Source organism: Sycon ciliatum, chromosome 13, assembly GCF_964019385.1.
Source record: "Sycon ciliatum chromosome 13, ocSycCili1.1, whole genome shotgun sequence".
Taxonomy (NCBI): domain Eukaryota; kingdom Metazoa; phylum Porifera; class Calcarea; order Leucosolenida; family Sycettidae; genus Sycon; species Sycon ciliatum.
This window is the reverse complement of record NC_088655.1, coordinates 509691-534491: the sequence shown is the minus strand read 5'-3', so window position 1 is coordinate 534491 and position 24801 is coordinate 509691. Positions and strand designations below refer to the sequence as shown.

General features: G+C 46.5%; 1 long non-coding RNA gene across 1 annotated transcript in view; it reads left to right on the top strand.

The window, feature by feature from the left end:
• The window catches only part of LOC135830140 (uncharacterized), a 66981-nt gene that overhangs the window by 25789 nt on the left and 16391 nt on the right, over positions 1-24801 (top strand). The window contains exons 2-3 of the long non-coding RNA XR_010555999.1: positions 21604-21654; positions 21924-22101. This is a non-coding gene — a long non-coding RNA (uncharacterized LOC135830140). The remainder of the gene's footprint in view (positions 1-21603; positions 21655-21923; positions 22102-24801) is intronic.

The window sequence follows — 24801 nt, the reverse complement described above, 5'->3', positions numbered from 1 at the left end:
GAGTACACCCAACACTGTACATCATGTGTTGACTACGAGTACACCCAACACTGTACAACATGCGTTGACTACGAGTACACCCAACACTGTACATCGTGTGTTGACTACGAGCACACCCAACACTGTACAACATGCGTTGACTACGAGTACACCCAACACTGTACATCGTGTGTTGACTACGAGCACACCCAACACTGTACATCATGTGTTGACTACGAGTACACCCAACACTGTGCATCATGTATTGACTACGAGTACACCCAACACTGTACATCATGTGTCGACTACGAGTTCACCCAACACTGTACATCATGTATTGACTTCGAGTACACCCAACACTGTACATCATGTATTGACTACGAGTACACGCAACACTGTACATCATGTATTGACTACGAGTACACCCAACACTGTACATCATGTATTGACTACGAGTACACCCAACACTGTGCATCATGTATTGACTACGAGTACACCCAACACTGTACATCATGTATTGACTACGAGTACACCCAACACTGTACATCATGTGTTGACTACGAGTTCACCCAACACTGTACATCATGTATTGACTTCGAGTACACCCAACACTGTACATCATGTATTGACTACGAGTACACGCAACACTGTACATCATGTATTGACTACGAGTACACCCAACACTGTACATCATGTATTGACTACGAGTGCACCCAACACTGTACATCATGTATTGACTACGAGTACACCCAACACTGTACCTCATGTGTTGACTACGAGTATACCCAACACTGCACATCATGTGTTGACTACGAATCCACTCAACACTGTACATCAAGTATTGACTTCGAGTACACCCAACACTGTACATCATGTGTTGACTACGAGTACACCCAACACTGTACATCATGTATTGACTACGAGTACACCCAACACTGTACATCATGTATTGACTACGAGTACACGCAACACTGTACATCATGTATTGACTACGAGTACACCCAACACTGTACATCATGTATTGACTACGAGTGCACCCAACACTGTACATCATGTGTTGACTACGAATCCACTCAACACTGTACATCAAGTATTGACTTCGAGTACACCCAACACTGTACATCATGTGTTGACTACGAGTACACCCAATACTGTACATCATTTATTGACTACGAGTACACCCAACACTGTACATCATGTGTTGACTACGAGTACACCCAACACTGTACATCATGTGTTGACTACGAGTACACCCAACACTGTACATCATGTGTTGACTACGAGTACACCCAACACTGCACATCATGTGTTGACTACGAGTACACCCAACACTGTACATCATGTATTGACTACGAGTACACCCAATACTGTGCATCATGTATTGACTATGAGTACACCCAACACTGTACATCATGTGTTGACTACGAGTGCACCCAACACTGTACATCATGTATTGACTACGAGTACACCCAACACTGTACATCATGTGTTGACTACGAGTACACCCAACACTGTACATCATGTATGGACTACGAGTACACCCAACACTGTACATCATGTGTTGACTACGAGTATACTATACACTGCACATCATGTGTTGACTACGAGCACACCCAACACTGTACATCATGTGTTGACTACGAGTACACCCAACACTGTACATCATGTATGGACTACGAGTACACCCAACACTGTACATCATGTGTTGACTACGAGTATACCATACACTGCACATCATGTGTTGACTACGAGCACACCCAACACTGTACATCATGTGTTGACTACGAGTACACCCAACACTGTACATCATGTGTTGACTACGAGTACACCCAACACTGTACATCATGTGTTGACTACGAGTACACCCAACACTGTACATCATGTGTTGACTACGAGTACACCCAACACTGTACATCATGTATTGACTACGAGTACACCCAACACTGTACATCATGTGTTGACTACAAGTACACCCAACACTGTACATCATGTATTGACTACGAGTACACCCAACATTGTACATCATGTGTTGACTACGAGTACACCCAACACTGCACATCATATATTGACTACGAGTACACCCAACACTGTACATCACGTATTGACTACGAGTACACCCAACCCTGTACATCATGTATTGACTACGAGTACACCCAACATTGTACATCATGTGTGGACTACGAGTACACCCAACACTGTACATCATGTATTGACTACGAGTACACCCAACACTGTACATCATGTGTTGACTACGAGTACACCCAACACTGTACATCATGTGTTGACTACGAGTACACCCAACACTGTACATCATGTGTTGACTACGAGTACACCCAACACTGTACAACATGCGTTGACTACGAGTACACCCAACACTGTACATCGTGTGTTGACTACGAGCACACCCAACACTGTACATCATGTGTTGACTACGAGTACACCCAACACTGTACATCATGTATGGACTACGAGTACACCCAACACTGTACATCATGTGTTGACTACGAGTATACCATACACTGCACATCATGTGTTGACTACGAGCACACCCAACACTGTACATCATGTGTTGACTACGAGTACACCCAACACTGTACATCATGTGTTGACTACGAGTACACCCAACACTGTACATCATGTATTGAGTATGAGTACACCCAACACTGTACATCATGTGTTGACTACGAGTACACCCAACACTGTACATCATGTGTTGACTACGAGTACACCCAACACTGTACATCATGTATTGACTACGAGTACACCCAACACTGTACATCATGTGTTGACTACGAGTACACCCAACACTGTACATCATGTGTTGACTACGAGGACACCCAACACTGTACATCATGTGTTGACTACGAGTACACCCAACACTGTACATCATGTATTGACTACGAGTACACCCAACACTGTACATCATGTGTTGACTACGAGTACACCCAACACTGTACATCATGTATTGACTACGAGTACACCCAACACTGTACATCATGTATTGACTACGAGTACACCCAACACTGTACATCATGTGTTGACTACGAGTACACCCAACACTGTACATCATGTATTGACTACGAGTACACCCAACACTGTACATCATGTATTGAGTATGAGTACACCCAACACTGTACATCATGTGTTGACTACGAGGACACCCAACACTGTACATCATGTGTTGACTACGAGTACACCCAACACTGTACATCATGTATTGACTACGAGTACACCCAACACTGTACATCATGTGTTGACTACGAGTACACCCAACACTGTACAACATGCGTTGACTACGAGTACACCCAACACTGTACATCATGTGTTGACTACGAGCACACCCAACATTGTACATCATGTATTGACTACGAGTACACCCAACACTGTACATCATGTGTTGACTACGAGTACACCCAACACTGTACATCATGTATTGAGTATGAGTACACCCAACACTGTACATCATGTATTGACTACGAGTACACCCAACACTGTACATCATGTGTTGACTACGAGCACACCCAACACTGTACATCATGTGTTGACTACGAGTACACCCAACACTGTACATCATGTATTGACTACGAGTACACCCAACACTGTACATCATGTGTTGACTACGAGTACACCCAACACTGTACATCATGTATGGACTACGAGTACACCCAACATTGTACATCATGTGTGGACTACGAGTACACCCAACACTGAACATCATGTATTGACTACGAGGACATCCAACACTGTACATCATGTGTTGACTACGAGTACGCCCAACACTGTACATCATGTGTTAACTACAAGTATACCCAACACTGTACATCATGTATTGACTACGAGTGCACCCAACACTGTACATCATGTGTTGACTACGAGTACACCCAACACTGTACATCATGTATTGACTACGAGTACACCCAACACTGTACATCATGTGTTGACTACGAGTACACCCAACACTGTACATCATGTATTGACTACGAGTACACCCAACACTGTACATCATGTGTTGACTACGAGTTCACCCAACACTGTACATCATGTATTGACTACGAATACACCCAACGCTGTACATCATGTATTGACTACGAGTTCACCCAACACTGTACATCATGTGTTGACTACGAGTATACCCAACACTGCACATCATGTGTTGACTACGAATCCATTCAACACTGTACATCAAGTATTGACTTCGAGTACACCCAACACTGTACATCATGTGTTGACTACGAGTACACCCAACACTGTACATCATGTATTGACTACGAGTACACCCAACACTGTACATCATGTATTGACTACGAGTACACCCAACACTGTACATCATGTATTGACTACGAGTGCACCCAACACTGTACATCATGTGTTGACTACGAGGACATCCAACACTGTACATCATGTGTTGACTACGAGTACGCCCAACACTGTACATCATGTGTTAACTACAAGTATACCCAACACTGTACATCATGTATTGACTACGAGTGCACCCAACACTGTACATCATGTGTTGACTACGAGTACACCCAACACTGTACATCATGTATTGACTACGAGTACACCCAACACTGTACATCATGTGTTGACTACGAGTACACCCAACACTGTACATCATGTATTGACTACGAGTACACCCAACACTGTACATCATGTGTTGACTACGAGTTCACCCAACACTGTACATCATGTATTGACTACGAGTACACCCAACACTGTACATCATGTATTGACTACGAGTGCACCCAACACTGTTCATCATGTATTGACTACGAGTACACCCAACACTGTACCTCATGTGTTGACTACGAGTATACCCAACACTGCACATCATGTGTTGACTACGAATCCACTCAACACTGTACATCAAGTATTGACTTCGAGTACACCCAACACTGTACATCATGTATTGACTACGAGTACACCCAACACTGTACATGATGTATTGACTACGAGTACACGCAACACTGTACATCATGTATTGACTACGAGTACACCCAACACTGTACATCATGTATTTGTGATATCGGCGATATCAACAGTTCATGCACTCAAAGTCTCTCTCTTTAAACTACGATCACAATCAATGCTACGACACAGTCGCAGACTTTCACAGTTGAACTCGGGGTCGAGAGAGCCTAACTCTCGGGAACGTACTTCTCTTGGTCTGAATCACGGAAAGGCAAAGAATGATTGTGAACACTAGCAATTTATAGAGGAAGTTAGCTATCGGGGAGATCGATAAAACAGCGCAGCGGAGCAGGGAGAAGGATCGCTAGATCGAGATGGACAGCGTAGAGTACGGAATAGCTAGCCGTAGGACAGCGGGCTTTGCGGCAGAAAGATCGAGACTACGGGAAAAGACAGCGAGAACTAGCGGAAAGAATATTGAAGAGAAACAATGGAAACGTTATGTTTAGGTAGCGAATGAAGAAAGAGAAAGAGACGCCAGCGGTGTAACGGAATCCATAACTAATTGCTAAAGCAAGGGAGACAGTGTAGGAAAAGTGATATCTATTATCATGTGTGTGGACCAGACAGAGTGGCGGCAGGAGGAAGAATAAAATCTGTGAAGCATTCAGGCTATTGACTGTGGTGTGCAAAAAGCGTGTCTATCAGGCCGGCGTACAGGTTTCTATAGATGACAGGTCATGCATGCAAAGTGTCACGTGCTCCTACGCTACGGTGCGCCAATACTACACCACACCTTGTTTTCTTGAGAACACGCCCTCGTGTTCAAAGTATACAGGTAGTAAACATGAAAGAAAAATGAAGCAGGGAAAACAATATAGATAAGGGTGTCTTACGATGACGTTTAAAATGATCTTACAATTTATGGTTGTCTATAGCGGTGAGGTCGCTGGAGTGCATTCCGAGGCCGGAGGTTATAGCGAGGCGGCGGGCCAGCCAGCGGTACGGGTAGGTCGTCATCGCAGGTCGGGTTAATCTGGGCCGTATACTGTGCAGGAGCGACTGGCACTTCAGGCGGCCGAATGTACGGCTTGAGGCGGTTTACGTGGACCGTCAGCCGTTGGCCCTTGCTGGCGTCTTCGATGGTGGCAGTGACAGAGTCCAGCACCTTACGGACAACGAACGGGCCGGACCAGTAGCTGTGTAGTTTGGGCGACTTTCCTTTCGGAACGACGGACGAGAAGACGGACACTTCAGCACCGACCTGGAGACGTGGCTTTGTGTGGACGGTGCCGTCATAACCAATGTGGGTAGCATGAACAGGCAGGGCATCCGCCGGGGCAGATGACTCGGGATCAACAGAGCAAGGGCTAACAGTAGCTACCCAAGTGCCTTTCTTAAGAGTGACAGAGGCCTGGTGTGTACTAGCAGCACGGAGCGGAACAGGCTCAGCGAGGGGACCCGAAACAACACTGTAAGTAGCGGATATGTCAAACACCTCATGAAGGTCAGGGCGGGGCTCAAGAAGAAAGTCACCGGTGGGAAGTGGTGCATCACAAGCAACAGGAAGAATGACTTGGGAAAAGGGCTGAATGCAAATACTCTCCGTTAAGCGGACACGACAGTTAGCGGGGAAGGGAGGTGGGGTATTGTTATCAAGGCGACAGGCATTGTTTGAAGCAGGCACAGGCTCAAAGGTAAGTCGGCGGTTACTAGTGTCCAAGATACAGGCATGCAAATCAAGGAAATCCAACCCTAGGACAAGTTCTGGCTGGATATCAGCAACAAGGACGTCATGACGGAATGCACGGCCACCAACAGTAACAGACACAGACAGCTTACCCAACACAGAGACAGGGGAGCCATTAACGGATTGAAGTCGTGGAAGGGAAGACTTGCTCAAGGATAGGTGATCCGGCAGCCGAGAATACAACTGCATACTGACCATGGATACCGCAGAACCTGTGTCAATAAGAGCTACAGCAGACACATCCTCTGCAGAGGCAGGTACAGAGAATGAGGAGGCAGCATTGACAGAGGTAACAGGCACAGGTGGTTGTACAGTCGGCAAGGAACACAAACCAGAAATCTCAGAGACAAGAGTAGAAAAGGGAAGGCGGAAGGCCTGAGGATTCGACCGGTACACACACCACAGAACGGGAGGACAACACAACAGCCAAGGAAACAAAATGCAGAAATGGATGCAACCCAGTGCAAACAGAGCGATGGCAACGAAGTCAAGAATATATACAAAATCACATCGGTCACTAACCGGAGCCCAAAAGGAGAAGACGGCTGGCGAACGTGGGCTCACCGTCGCAGCTGGCGCCAGTTTAACGGCTGGGAAGCCTGGCGTTGAGGAGCAGAGCGGCAGTCCCGGGCCAAATGACCGTCTCGCCCGCAGTTCCAGCACGATGTAGAAGGGCGAGGGCTGGGCGGCATGCGGCGGGGTGATGGCTCGTCACGCCGATGGTAGCCCGTGTCCCTGGTAGATCGGCGGGCAAGCTCCGTCTGGACAGACTGCAGTGCGGCCACGGTCTCCGCCAGGGCCTTCACTTGGTCGGCTAGAGCGTCCCTGGTCGAAGATGGCTGCGCGGAACACGCGGGCAACGTTGGCGGGCGCTCCTCTGGGGCAGTCTCCGCGCGTTGGATTGCCTGATGTTGCATCGCGGCCCGAAGAGCGTCGTCTAGCGTGGCGGGGTTCAGCTCGCGGACCCGGATCCGCATGGCACGCGAATCCAGGCCCTGGACGAACTGGTCCTTTGCGAGGACATCCAAATCAGCAGGCTGCATGGCCGGGTAGGCAAGGCGTGCAGAGTGTCTTACGTTCTCGCAGAAGGAGCCCAGTGGTTGCTCCTTGGACTGGTGTGAGCCCTTGAAATTGGCGCGGTGTAGGTCCACGCGCTGGGCAGGCGCGAAACGGTCCTGGAGCGCCTGAATGAGAGCAGCGACTGGGCCCTGTCGGGTGGCCTGGGGCAGCGACTGGTAATAAAGCTGAGCCTCGTCGTTCAATGATATTGCCATGAACTGACTCTGCTCGGCGGGCGTCCAGGCATTGATGGTAGCCACTTGCTGAAAGTGGTTGAGCCACGTCGGCCAGCTGTCCGACAGCGAACCAGCAAATTTGTTTGGCATAATAGCGTGAGGAGGCACACGCGGGACGGCGGCAGGCGCAGCAGCAGCAGCACCAGCAGGAGCAGGTTGAGCCATGGTGACCGGAGCGCAGGTGGTGAACGAGATTCAGGACAAGAGGAACGAGGACCGCTAAGTGGACAGAGAAGCAAGCAAGTAGCGACCGAGACAGCAAGAGGACTAAAGAAGAAAGCACGTAGAGGACGAACCACCTCTGCCACCAGTGTGATATCGGCGATATCAACAGTTCATGCACTCAAAGTCTCTCTCTCTAAACTACGATCACAATCAATGCTACGACACAGTCGCAGACTTTCACAGTTGAACTCGGGGTCGAGAGAGCCTAACTCTCGGGAACGTACTTCTCTTGGTCTGAATCACGGAAAGGCAAAGAATGATTGTGAACACTAGCAATTTATAGAGGAAGTTAGCTATCGGGGAGATCGATAAAACAGCGCAGCGGAGCAGGGAGAAGGATCGCTAGATCGAGATGGACAGCGTAGAGTACGGAATAGCTAGCCGTAGGACAGCGGGCTTTGCGGCAGAAAGATCGAGACTACGGGAAAAGACAGCGAGAACTAGCGGAAAGAATATCGAAGAGAAACAATGGAAACGTTATGTTTAGGTAGCGAATGAAGAAAGAGAAAGAGACGCCAGCGGTGTAACGGAATCCATAACTAATTGCTAAAGCAAGGGAGACAGTGTAGGAAAAGTGATATCTATTATCATGTGTGTGGACCAGACAGAGTGGCGGCAGGAGGAAGAATAAAATCTGTGAAGCATTCAGGCTATTGACTGTGGTGTGCAAAAAGCGTGTCTATCAGGCCGGCGTACAGGTTTCTATAGATGACAACAGGTCATGCATGCAAAGTGTCACGTGCTCCTACGCTACGGTGCGCCAATACTACATATTGACTACGAGTGCCCCCAACACTGTACATCATGTATTGACTACGAGTACACCCAACACTGTACCTCATGTGTTGACTACGAGTATACCCAACACTGCACATCATGTGTTGACTACGAATCCACTCAACACTGTACATCAAGTATTGACTTCGAGTACACCCAACACTGTACATTATGTGTTGACTACGAGTACACCCAACACTGTACATCATGTATTGACTACGAGTACACCCAACACTGTACATCATGTATTGACTACGAGTACACGCAACACTGTACATCATGTATTGACTACGAGTACACCCAACACTGTACATCATGTATTGACTACGAGTGCACCCAACACTGTACATCATGTATTGACTACGAGTACACCCAACACTGAACATCATGTATTGACTACGAGTATACCCAACACTGTACATCATGTATTGACTACGAGTACACCCAACACTGTACATCATTTGTTGACTACGAGTATACCCAACACTGCACATCATGTGTTGACTACGAGTCCACCCAACACTGTACATAATTTATTGACTACGAGTCTACCCAACACTGTACATCATGTATTGACTACGAGTACACCCAACACTGTACATCATGTGTTGACTACGAGTTCACCCAACACTGTACATCATATATTGACTACGAGTACACCCAACACTGTACATCATGTGTTGACTACTAGTACACCGAACACTGTACATCATGTATTGACTACGAGTACACCCAACACTGTACATCATGTATTGACTACGAGTACACCCAACACTGTACATCATGTATTGACTACGAGTACACCCAACACTGTACATCATGTATTGACTACGAGTACACCCAACACTGTACATCATGTGTTGATTATGAGTTCACCCAACACTGTACATCATGTGTTGACTACGAGTACACCCAACACTGTACATCATGTATTGACTACGAGTACACCCAACACTGTACATCATGTGTTGACTACGATTACACCCAACACTGTACATCATGTGTTGACTACGATTACACCCTACACTGTACATAATGTGTTGACTATGAGTACACCCAATACTGTACATCATGTGTTGACTACGAGTACACCCAACACTGTACATCATGTATTGACTGCGAGTACACCCAACACTGTACATCATGTATTGACTACGAGTACACCCAACACTGTACATCATGTATGTTATCTAAACCTTCCCAGGCACTCAGTCATGCACCCCGTGCACACCGTCACACAAAAGATCACAGCCTTTTCAGATAAGGAACAAATTATGCATGGTTGAAAGGAGAGAGAAAATGAGAGAGACGCGAGAGAGAACTGGCTGCGCCAAGAAGAGCGAATGCAAAACCGCTGTCCCTGGCAAAACGTGCGCGTACAAGTGCAGCACAAACGAGACCAGCGTACTACACGCAACAAATAAGGGTAGCGGGACGCAACCTAAAACGATACCAGTCTTCCCAGAAAGGTGCGCTGCTGCGCACAGCCCGCGTATCCATGGAAAACATGGTGCAAAACAAATGCAGAAATGCAGAAGCAAAATAAATAAATAAATCAGAAATTCGAACGACAAACAGTAGTGAGCAGGACGAAGACAGAAAGATCAAAGTTGAGGAAAGAAAAGTGTTTGATCTGTCAGTGGGTGCTTGCACCCGATACGGGGTGACAGTAAACCCTGTCAGATAGTGACACATCGTAGAGTTATTCTGCAGAGGGACTTCACTGAGCAAGAATATAACAAACCACGTAAGTAACTCCAGCAAATCGTGAATAATAATTGTAAATGCATACACAATGTTATCATAAGTATTCGAACACCATAGTTCCCTTTCACCCCTCCACCTGATAACATTGGATGGGGCATACATGTAATGACATACAGCAGGGAAGACAGATGCCTAGCGATAGCGAGCAGGGGGCTGCAGAGAACCACGGGGACGTAATGAATGACCACCAACCAGATGATCAGATGGGGGGGAAATGTCCAAGCAAACCCAACCATCATCATCACCATCATCACGAGGACCATCAACGCGAACATCGCCAACATCAGGCGGGGGCACTAGAGGAACACACGGCACATCAGGAACAACCAAACCAACATCACGCTTCAAGAGCTCGACATTGACCACCTTTTCCTGACGACGACCTGACTCAGGATGCACACGGCAAATCACAACACTGGCAGGACCAATAACATGTTTAACTGACCAACCAGAATCGAACGGGGGCTGACGTTTCTGGCGACGATCAGGGTTACGCAATAGAACACGATCACCAACAACATACGGACAAGAAGGCGACTCAACAACAGGCGCAGGGGCGTGCTCTGCAACAACCGCCGTCAAATAGTCGTGAACCCGAGCAGCCTTATCACACACACCATCAACCCAAAGAGAGGACGAAAGAGTAGATGGTATACCGTCCACAAATAGAGCACGAGGCTCCCAGCCAAACATAGCACGCATGGGAGAAATCTTCAATTCACTATGCGGACGAGTACGGTAGAAGAAGAGGAGAATCTCTAGCTCGGCTAGCCAATCGGCAGCAGTATCCAACACCTTGCGAATAAGAGTGAGAATAGTACGATTGAATCTCTCGGCGCCACCCTGTGACTGAGGGTGACGGACCGCACCAGTACGAACGCAAACACCAAACACATCCAACAAAGAAGACACAATAGCATTGCGGAACTCATGACCATTGTCGCAACGCACCACACGCGGCGGACCAAACTTCAAACAGAGACGCAGAAATTCCTCTGCAACAGAGCGACCATCATGACGCCGCAAGGGTACCACCTCGACCCAACGGGAAAACATATCGACAACCACTAACACACAATGGTACTGACCGGTCTGGTTGACACCGAGCTCCAGTGTATCGATCTGGACAATGTCCCACGGCTTGACAGGAACGTCATTCTGAACAGCAGGAGCTGGTGGACCACTGCGGGGATTGGCAGCCTGGCAGGCCTGACAATTACGCACATAGGCCTGGCATAGCGAAGACATACCTGGAAAGAAACAAGACTGACACAGAGAACGCCACATAGTTTCCCAATTGCCATGACCTGTATTGGCATGAGCAGCAGTAATCAAAGCGGGAACGGTGGATTGCGGTGCAACAGGAACCAGTACCTCACCGTCGACGGGGTCACGCCAAGTGCGACACAATAGACCATCAATAACACACAACTGCTTACGAAACTTGCAGAACGACGGATCAGAAACAGAGACGTCACGAGACAAATCGCGAATAACGCTCTGGATAGCATCATCAGTAGCTTGACCAGACTTCAACACGTCAAACTCCAATGGATGTGAAAGTGTAGAAGAGGGGGCAGAAGCAGCGACATCAGCAGAAGAACACAACTTCTTAGCATGAGCAACCCACGGCTGCGGAACACGAGTCAGTACATCAGCATGATTCTCAGAACTTGGCACCCATTCCACTGTGACCGAAATACCGGATGCCTCAATCAAATCTGTAAAGATCTGCAGACGACGTTGAACCAAGACATGTTGCAAACCACTAACTCGCACCCGTTCAGTATTGCGCAACACAGCCTGGAGCCAACCAAAGACAGTCTTAGAGTCTGTCTTGAGCACAACAGAAGAGACATTCCAATCAATAGCCAGCTCGAGGCCTTTCAAGGCAGCATTCAACTCAGCAAGATTGATATGACGCCGGTCGTCCTTTTGCCGGAGCCAAGAACGATCTTCCAGGACAGAACCATCACACTCCAAAACAACACCAATAGCAACATCAGAGGCATCGCAATGAACAACAAAACCAGAACCAGTAGAGGAAGAATGCCACGTACCATGAGCAGGATCCTCTCGCACACAGCGATCGGACAGTTCCTGGAGGAACCGCTGTACTTCAGGAGAGACAGGCTTATCCCATGCGGACTGGCCAGACACGAGGCGCTTCAAGAAGCTGCAGGCCGGACGAAGCCAACAGCAGACGGGATAATGGCTGAGCGCCCGACCGCACCAACTGAAGAGTTCCCGCTTCGTAGTCGTGGGTGGAACAGACAGATCAACACCCTGACGACGGGTCCACAAGACTTCACCCGTGGCGCTAGAATGGAGCTGCAAGCCCAGAACACGGGCATCAGGCAATGGCTCTGCAGGCTTGGTCTCAAAACCAAACGCAGCAAGCTGAGAGGACACTTCGGCAGCACGGTCACGCGGCACGTGGATATCATCCACGTAGTTGTCGGCATCGACCACGTCACGCAAGACCCACTTCACTATGATGTCTAGGAACTTGGGGGCAATGGATAGACCGAACGCCATCCGTTCCATCACGTAACGCTGGCCGTCGACGAGGACAACCTGGTATGGCAGCAATGATGGTGCGACATGGACCTGTAAGTAGGCCTTGCGAATGTCCAGGAGAACGTACTCAGATGCAGGTCCAGCCTGCCGCCACTTCCGTAATTTCTCACCACAGGCAGGTGCTTCTGAGCCAGGATGTGAGATGATGCAGGCATTCAGCCTGCGATAGTCCAAGCAAGGGCGAACTGGAGTGGACGACTTGTGCTCCTGGACTTGAGCAAGGAAAGGCAGCACACACTTGGGCTGGCCATGTTGGTCCACATCATACGGCTGCAGCCAGCCGTTGTCAATCCAAGTCCGGACCTCCTGCTGGAACAGGGTCTCCTGCTCATCAGTCAGTTTCGAGCGAGAGTACTCGCCTATGCCACAGCCAACGGGCGACTGAGGCTCGCTCCCACTTTGCCATTTCCAGGTCAGCTCCCATCTCTTACGAGCAGCGTCCCAGCACACTTGGCCATCATCCGTTGCTAGGGTGACATTACCCTCGTCATCTCTGGTAACTGTCACATGCCCATATGGATGGTCATGGGTCGACCTCTCGGGTGGAGCTGCAACTGGGTCAATGGTCTGCGGTTTCGTGCCAAACGTCACACCAGTGAGCACGCCATGATCATACTGGACGTCAACACCGCCCAGTGCGGAAATCAGTTCCAGGCCAATGACCAGATCTGAGCCAACGGCATGCAAATCAGGGACGACGAGAAACCGACTCGTAGTGCATGGCAGATAAACAGCATCATCGAGTCTGGACACCTGTAGCGAAACTTCACCCTGGATAGGCACACTGTTGCCGTCAATAGCCGAAATTGCCAGTTCGGACGGACGAACATCCACATTCAGGGCCTCCACCAGCTGCCGGCTCACCAGGTTGCGGCTGGCGCCGGTGTCCACGACTGCCTTAGGGCGAGCAGACTGTTCTCCCACAGCAATATCCACATGGAGACGCGGCAAAGAGCATGCATTCGCATCAGGCACACAGAGGCATGGATCAGGCGTGCGCTCAGGTGCTGCGGCCTGCACTTCAGACTCCTTTGCACGCCAGGACGTGTCAGACTGCTGGCGGGACTGGCGCCACTTCTTGTACTCCGGACAGTTTGGCTTCACGTGACCTGTCTCATCGCAGAAGAAACAGGTCAAAGCTGGCCGCCCACCACCATTGCCATGACTTCTGCTGCTGCCAGAACTCCGGTTTGCGGGACAATTGCGGGAAATATGTCCAGCCTGATTACAACGAAAACATAAAACATTCCGGCTGCGTTGGGAGCTAGCAGCCGCAGCGCCAACCGGCTCTTTCGGACGAGATGTACCCTCCGCGCTCCGCAAGCGACGGACATACTCAATACAGTCAGATACAGACTCCATGGAACAATTTATTCGCAACTGGCGTTGAAACTCCCAGGGCAAACCAGCAACGAACTGCTCGATGACTACACGGTCTTTGCCGTCACTCGCGACTTTCTGGCCAGCACCAACTAGCAGTTTCTTCAAGTCTGCAGCGTACCCCTCGACGCTCTCATCGGTCCGCAACGTGCGGGCACGAAATTTCTGGAAAGACGCAGCAGGCGTCGTACTGAATGCACTTTTCAAAGGTGCTTTCACCGCATCCGGGTCAGCTTTGTCGGTTGACGAAAGCTCGTCCCACACCAGGTAGGCCTCGTTCTCCAGAAACAACGGTAAATTGTTCATCTTGTCTGTGCTCGAACTCCACTGCTGGAGGTTCGCTAATACTAAAAACTTAGACCAGAAGGCCTCGAAATCATCGCCACTACCACGATAGGGTTTCACAAACGCCTCGATACGCCTGGACATTCTCACAGGGTTTCGGTACCACTTTGTTATCTAAACCTTCCCAGGCACTCAGTCATGCACCCCGTGCACACCGTCACACAAAAGATCACAGCCTTTTCAGATAAGGAACAAATTATGCATGGTTGAAAGGAGAGAGAAAATGAGAGAGACGCGAGAGAGAACTGGCTGCGCCAAGAAGAGCGAATGCAAAACCGCTGTCCCTGGCAAAACGTGCGCGTACAAGTGCAGCACAAACGAGACCAGCGTACTACACGCAACAAATAAGGGTAGCGGGACGCAACCTAAAACGATACCAGTCTTCCCAGAAAGGTGCGCTGCTGCGCACAGCCCGCGTATCCATGGAAAACATGGTGCAAAACAAATGCAGAAATGCAGAAGCAAAATAAATAAATAAATCAGAAATTCGAACGACAAACAGTAGTGAGCAGGACGAAGACAGAAAGATCAAAGTTGAGGAAAGAAAAGTGTTTGATCTGTCAGTGGGTGCTTGCACCCGATACGGGGTGACAGTAAACCCTGTCAGATAGTGACACATCGTAGAGTTATTCTGCAGAGGGACTTCACTGAGCAAGAATATAACAAACCACGTAAGTAACTCCAGCAAATCGTGAATAATAATTGTAAATGCATACACAATGTTATCATAAGTATTCGAACACCATAGTTCCCTTTCATGTATTGACTACGAGTACACGCAACATTGTACATCATGTGTTGACTATGAGTACACCCAACACTGTACATCATTTATTGACTACGAGTACACCCAACACTGTACATCATGTATTGACTACGAGTACACCCAACACTGTACATCATGTGTTGACTACGAGTACACCCAACACTGTACATCATGTGTTGACTACGAGTACACCCAACACTGTACATCATGTATTGACTACGAGTACACGCAACATTGTACATCATGTGTTGACTATGAGTACACCCAACACTGTACATCATTTATTGACTACGAGTACACCCAACATTGTACATCATGTGTTGACTATGAGTACACCCAACACTGTACATCATGTATTGACAACGAGTACACCCAACCCTGTACATCATGTATTGACTACGAGTACACCCAACACTGTACATCATGTATTGACTACGAGTACACCCAACACTGTACATCATGTGTGGACTACGAGTACACCCAATACTGTACATCATGTATTGACTACGAGTACACCCAACCCTGTACATCATGTATTGACTACGAGTACACCCAACACTGTACATCATGTGTTAACTACGAGTACACCCAACACTGTACATCATTTATTGACTATGAGTACACCCAACACTGTACATTATGTATTGACTACGAGTACCACCAACACTGGACATCATGTATTGACTACGAGTGTACCCAACACTGCACATCATGTGTTGACTACGAGTACACCCAACACTGGACATCATGTATTGACTACGAGTGTACCCAACACTGCACATCATGTGTTGACTATGAGTACACCCAACACTGTACATCATGTATTGACTACGAGTACACCCAACACTGTACATCATGTGTGGACTACGAGTACACCCAACACTGTACATCATGTATTGACTGCGAGTACACCCAACACTGCACATCATGTATTGACTACGAGTACACGCAACATTGTACATCGTGTGTTGACTACGAGGGCACCCAACACTGTACATCATGTATTGACTTCGAGTACACCCAACACTGTACATCACGTGTTGACTACGAGTACACGCAACACTGTACATCATGTATTGACTACAAGTACACCCAACACTGTACATCATGTGTTGACTACGAGTACACCCAACACTGTACATCATGTATTGACTGCGAGTACACCCAACACTGTACATCATGTATTGACTACGAGTACACGCAACATTGTACATCGTGTGTTGACTACGAGTGCACCCAACACTGTACATCATGTATTGACTACGAGTACACCCAACACTGTACATCATGTATTGACTACGAGCACACCCAACCCTGTACATCATGTATTGACTACGAGTACACCCAACATTGTACATCATGTGTTGACTATGAGTACACCCAACACTGCACATCATGTATTGACTACGAGTACACCCAACACTGTACATCATGTATTGACTTCGAGTACACCCAACACTGTACATCATGTATTGACTACGAGTACACCCAACACTGTACATCATGTGTTGACTACGAGTACACCCAACACTGTACATCATATATTGACTACGAGTACACCCAACACTGTACATCATGTGTTGACTACGAGTACACCCAACACTGTACATCATATATTGACTACGAGTACACCCAACACTGTACATCATGTGTTGACTACGAGTACACCCAACACTGTACATCATATATTGACTACGAGTACACCCAACACTGTACATCATGTATTGACTACGAGTACACCCAACACTGTACATCATGTATTGACTACGAGTACACCCAACACTGTACATCATGTGTTGACTACGAGTACACCCAACACTGTACATCATATATTGACTACGAGTACACCCAACACTGTACATCATGTATTGACTACGAGTACACCCAACACTGTACATCATGTATTGACTACGAGTACACCCAACACTGTACATCATGTATTGACTACGAGTACACCCAACACTGTACATCATGTATTGACTACGAGTACACCCAACACTGTACATCATGTGTTGATTATGAGTACACCCAACACTGTACATCATGTGTTGACTACGAGTACACCCAACACTGTACATCATGTATTGACTACGAGTACACCCAACACTGTACATCATGTGTTGACTACGAGTACTACCAACACTGGACATCATGTATTGACTACGAGTGTACCCAACACTGTACATCATGTATTGACTACGAGTACACGCAACATTGTACATCATGTGTTGACTACGAGTACACCCAACACTGTACATCGTGTGTTGACTACGAGTACACCCAACACTGTACATCATGTATTGACTACGAGTACACCCAACACTGCACATCATGTATTGACTGCGAGTACACCCAACACTGTACATCATGTATTGACTACGAGTACACCCAACACTGTACATCATGTGTTGACTACGAGAACACCCAACACTGTACATCATGTGTTGACTACGAGTACACCCAACACTGTACATCATGTGTTGACTACGAGTACACCCAACACTGTACATCATGTATTGACTACGAGTAAACCCAACACTGTACATCATGTATTGACTACGAGTACACGCAACATTGTACATCATGTGTTGACTATGAGTACACCCAACACTGTACATCATTTATTGACTACGAGTACACCCAACACTGTACATCATGTATTAACTACGAGTACACCCAACACTGTACATCATGTGTTGACTACGAGTACACCCAACACTGTACATCATGTGTGGACTACGAGTACACCCAACACTGTACATCATGTATTGACTACGAGTACACCCAACCCTGTACATCATGTATTGACTACGAGTACACCCAACACTGTACATCATGTATTGACTACGAGTACACCCAACACTGTACATCATGTGTGGACTACGAGTACACCCAACACTGTACATCATGTGTTGACTACGAGTACACCCAACACTGTACATCATGTATTGACTACGAGTACACCCAACCCTGTACATCATGTATTGACTACGAGTACACCCAACACTGTACATCATGTGTTAACTACGAGTACACCCAACACTGTACATCATTTATTGACTATGAGTACACCCAACACTGTACATTATGTATTGACTACGAGTGCACCCAACATTGTACATCATGTGTTGACTATGAGTACACCCAACACTGTACATCATGTGTTGACTACGAGTGCACCCAACACTGTACATCATGTATTGACTGCGAGTACACCCAACACTGTACATCATGTATTGACTACGAGTACACGCAACATTGAACATCATGTGTTGACTATGAGTACACCCAACACTGTACATCATGTATTGACTACGAGTACACCCAACACTGTACATCATGTGTGGACTACGAGTACACCCAACACTGTACATCATGTATTGACTGCGAGTACACCCAACACTGCACATCATGTATTGACTACGAGTACACGCAACATTGTACATCGTGTGTTGACTACGAGTGCACCCAACACTGTACATCATGTATTGACTTCGAGTACACCCAACACTGTACATCACGTGTTGACTACGAGAACACGCAACACTGTACATCATGTATTGACTACAAGTACACCCAACACTGTACATCATGTGTTGACTACGAGTACACCCAACACTGTACATCATGTATTGACTGCGAGTACACCCAACACTGTACATCATGTATTGACTACGAGTACACGCAACATTGTACATCGTGTGTTGACTCCGAGTGCACCCAACACTGTACATTATGTATTGACTATGAGTACACCCAACACTGTACATCATGTATTGACTGCGAGTACACCCAACACTGTACATCATGTATTGACTACGAGTACACCCAACACTGTACATCATGTGTTGACTACGAGTACACCCAACACTGTACATCATGTGTTGACTATGAGTACACCCAACACTGCACATCATGTATTGACTACGAGTACACCCAACACTGTACATCATGTATTGACTTCGAGTACACCCAACACTGTACATCACGTGTTGACTACGAGTACACGCAACACTGTACATCATGTATTGACTACAAGTACACCCAACACTGTACATCATGTATTGACTGCGAGTACACCCAACACTGTACATCATGTATTGACTACGAGTACACGCAACATTGTACATCGTGTGTTGACTACGAGTGCACCCAACACTGTACATCATGTATTGACTATGAGTACACCCAACACTGTACATTATGTATTGACTACGAGTACACCCAACATTGTACATCATGTGTTGACTACGAGTGCACCCAACACTGTACATCATGTATTGACTGCGAGTACACCCAACACTGTACATCATGTATTGACTACGAGTACACGCAACATTGTACATCGTGTGTTGACTACGAGTACACCCAACACTGTACATCATGTGTTGACTACGAGTACACCCAACACTGTACATCATGTATTGACTACGAGTACACCCAACACTGTACATCATGTATTCGCGACGAGATCACCCAACACTGTACATCATGTATTGACTACGAGCACACCCAACACTGTACATCATGTATTGACTACGAGTACACCCAACACTGTACATCATGTATTGACTACGAGTACACCCAACACTGTACATCATGTATTGACTACGAGTACACCCAACACTGTACATCAAGTGTTGACTACGAGTACACCCAACACTGTACATCAAGTTTTGACTACGAGTACACCCAACACTGTACATCATCTATTGACGACAAGTACACCCAACACTGTACATCATGTATTGACTACGGGCACACCCAACCCTGTACATCATGTGTTGACTTTGAGTACACCCAACACTGTACATCATGTGTTGACTACGAGCACACCTAACACTGTACATCATGTGTTGACTACGAGTACACCCAACACTGTACATCATGTGTTGACTACGAGTACACCCAACACTGTACATCATGTGTTGACTACGAGTACACCCTACACTGTGCCTCATGTGTTGACTACGAGTACACCCAACACTGTACATCATGTGTTGACTACGAGTACACCCAACACTGTACATCATGTGATGACTACGAGTACACCCAACATTGTACATCATGTATTGACTACGAGTACACCCAACACTGTACATCGTGTGTTGACTACGAGTACACCCAACACTGTACATCATGTGTTGACTACGAGTTCTCCCAACACTGTACATCATGTGTTGACTACGAGTACACCCAACACTGTACATCATGTGTTGACTACGAGTACACCCAACACTGTGCCTCATGTGTTGACTACGAGTACACCCAACACTGTACATCATGTGTTGACTACGAGTACACCCAACACTGTACATCATGTGTTGACTACGAGTACACCCAACACTGTACATGATGTATTGACGACGAGTACACCCAACACTGTACATCATGTATTGACTACGAGCACACCCAACCCTGTACATCATGTGTTGACTACGAGTACACACAACACTGTACATCTTGTATTGACTACGAGTACACCCAACACTGTACATCATGTATTGACTACGAGCACACCCAACACTGTACATCATGTATTGACTACGAGTACACCCAACACTGTACATCATGTGTTGACTACGAGTACACCCAACACTGTACATTAGTGTTGACTAGAGGTACAAGTATTTGTATTACTGGTGCTGGTGCATGCGCTAGGGCTAATGCTACTGGTGACGATGGATGGAGCCGTGGTGGTATATACGTAGGGTTACAGTTTGCTTGGCACATTCTCTGCCGTGATTTTGTCGTGAGGCAGATAACACCAATTCTTTACTGACTGTCGTGAGCTTGCCATGCCTTTGTACTTGTGTTATGATCTGCAGACTGACATTATGCATCTCCTACAGAAAGGATTTGTACCGTATCACGAAGCTGTAAGTACAACACATGCTCAACCACTGTGCAAATACACCCAACACTGTACATCACATATTGATGCCAAATACACCAACCTCTGTACATCACGTATTGATTATTAGTACGCATGGCACTCTACGTTACGTACTCTCGATGAGTAGACCCATTCTGTCATGGTGTTGACTAACTAGGGTTAGTGTGTGGTTCTGATTTTACTCCTGATAGTGTTGTTGGTGCTCGTGTTTGTGCTTTTCCTTGTGTTGGTGTTGTTCATGATGTTGCATAGTTATGCAGGGGTTACTTGTATCACTGCTGCTGATGCTGGAGCTGATGCTTGAGCTACTGGCGGTGATGGATAGGACGGTGGTGGTTGGTGGCATGTAGGACGTACAGTTCACATGTCACATTTTCTGCCATGATTCTTCTGAAGGAGATAACACAAAATTAATGCTACACTGACTATGGTGAGTGTGTCATACCTGCGTATCCGTGCTTTGCTCTCCAGATTGACACCATACTAACCCGATATTGTGAATGTATCGTAAACAACATATTCAAATGCAAAACTTCAACAGATTGAAACTCTGACAATCTTCGCCCAGATCCAACAATCTAAACATCCAGGTCGAAACTCTCACTTGTTGGTAGAACCAATTTGATAACCGCTGCGAGCATTGGTTCTTGAGATAAATCACCGTCAGGCGAAATAGCACATCATAGTACATTTGGGACCAGTCGGAAGAAGCTGACGATGTCCACTAATTTAGTATCTGTGCACAATAATGTGCTGTGTGTGTGTGACTTTGTGTGTCAGCTATGACATCAAACCATGTGATTCAATGCCTGGCATGTAGGTCAAACCATCCTGCAAAGTATGAACGATGTAGGCTGAACGATCGTGCGGCCAATCATACATTTTGAAATTCTCTTCGTAGTATACCTTCCAACATTGAAATTTCAAATTTCTTGCTGGGAGGGGTAGCTTGCAACCTCGACATGGCTTGTTCCAGGCATGCGAAACCTTGACATGGCTTGTTCCAGGCATGCAAAATCCTCGACATGGTTTGTTCCAGACATGCGAAACCCTGTTGAAGTAGTGGTGGGGATCTGCCCTGCAACTACAACAACAACAAAAAAGGATTCGATCTGAGAAAGCGTGAGACGGCGCAGCTCGGTTGAATATTGAGTATTTCAAGCCTTTTTAGACGAAGATGAATTTCTTTTTGGGGTTGGACGCCGCGGCAAAGGACTGGTTTCTGACTTCTGGCATCTGGTGAAGCCAAGGATCATTTGTCTAGTCATGTCGGCAGCCTTACTGTCGGTAAGCTTGTGTTTGGATCCCGCTCTGCTCGATGTGGTAGATCACGAATGATTTTGACAATGCACAAATTGAACTCTGCATCGTGCGTACAGTATTTTTATATTCAGAAAATCGCAAAGTGTCTCTGTGTGACCGTCCTATGCCAGGAGAAACTCCAATCAGGGTCTGGATCCTCTGCCTTCTTGATTCAATGTCCACTTCATTTGAACAACGAACACAACAATCAAGTACATCTTTGCAATGAAAAATACAGCTATACTGGAGTTGAGAAAAGAAGAAAAAAATTGCTCAGGATGAGACTCGAGTATACGCGTTCTCTCCCAGCAGGCTCTGTGGATGTCGCCAATAAATGCGTAATTTCGCATGATGCTCAGCAGTTGAGCCGCACTGGCGGTGATTTCGAAAACATGCAGTGTAGGCCTCGACCAAATATGCTTGCGCATATTTCCGCATATTTTTGTGAGACAGTTCATTATGGCATATTGAGCGACAAAGGGAATATTGGAATGAAGCCAGCATATACATGTAATTTGAATATTCTGAAGAAAATGAGGACAAAACATTCCTAGTATGGACAAAATGGGTTCAGAAATGCCTCTTATGGCTGAATTTGGAATGACACTGACATGTACCATGATGTACTATAGTAGGCAAGGGTCAAGCATTTTGCATAGCTGTGCAATGTTTCCAGGTGTACGAGAACTGGAACACCCGAGTTTTGATTTGCACCATAAACATGATAGCCGTGAAGCCAATGAATATATTCCAAGGTTGTAATTTTACTGAAATGATCTCCACTTTCTGCTCATGTCGAGCATATTTTGGCATATTTTGGCATATCTTTTTGCATATCTTGCTAAGCCTTTGGCATATTATGGACGTTTTCCCTAATATGCGACGAGCATAATACAGTGGTCCCTCTATAATCCGGCACCATTTGTGCCACGAAAATCTGCTGGATTAGGGAGGGTGCTGGATTAACAAATCTGATTTACTGCTGCAATGTACATGAAGAGGACATTTTGGCTACTGAAAATTGTGCTGGTTTATCGAGGGTGCTGGATTATAAAGTGCCGGATTAGAGAGGGACGACTGTATGCTCTTTTTTAGCATATTTGGTCGAGGCCTAATGCAGTGCGACTTGAGTATTGAGAATTTTGAGACTTTTCATCGCGCTGATCTATTCCGATTTGCACGGGTTTGACTTGTGATATTCTCAAGAGGACGCAGCAGAAAATTGTAACTCAACGATTGAGAAAGACAAAATGACTAGAGCAGACTACAATTGGTCGCCAAATGTTATTATTATTATTATTATTACGAAGTCTGAAGAAAACGTTGAACGGTCTCTGCTTGGATGACGACTACACCATAGCTCAGTGGTTAGAGCATCGCTGGCTACAAGCGAGGGTCCCTGGTTCGAGTCCTGGTGGTGACAGTCGATTTTTTCTTCAGACTTTTCCCGTTTGTCTCTTCCCCTCAAAACCAGTTAATATTATTATTATTATTATTATTATTGCAATGAAAAATATCAATTGTGCACTCATAATCATGTATAAACAATTAAAATGAAATAATTCCAGAACGTTTTCGTGTGACCATCATCAGTGGAACATCGTCACATAGTAAGAATCACTAAAACAACCAGTTATATAGCTAGAGTAACATGAAAAGAAGCGTGAGAATGCAGCACAGCTAGCGGTTATGCATAACGCGTGTAGTGTGAACCTTTGCAGTGTATCTGAGAATGGTAGCAGTAGATGAATGTGGCAGCTGTGAGTGCGTGTGAACAAAAAACTGGTGAGTGTGTATTATTTAAAAAGTGTGAGTGCTACAACATTTT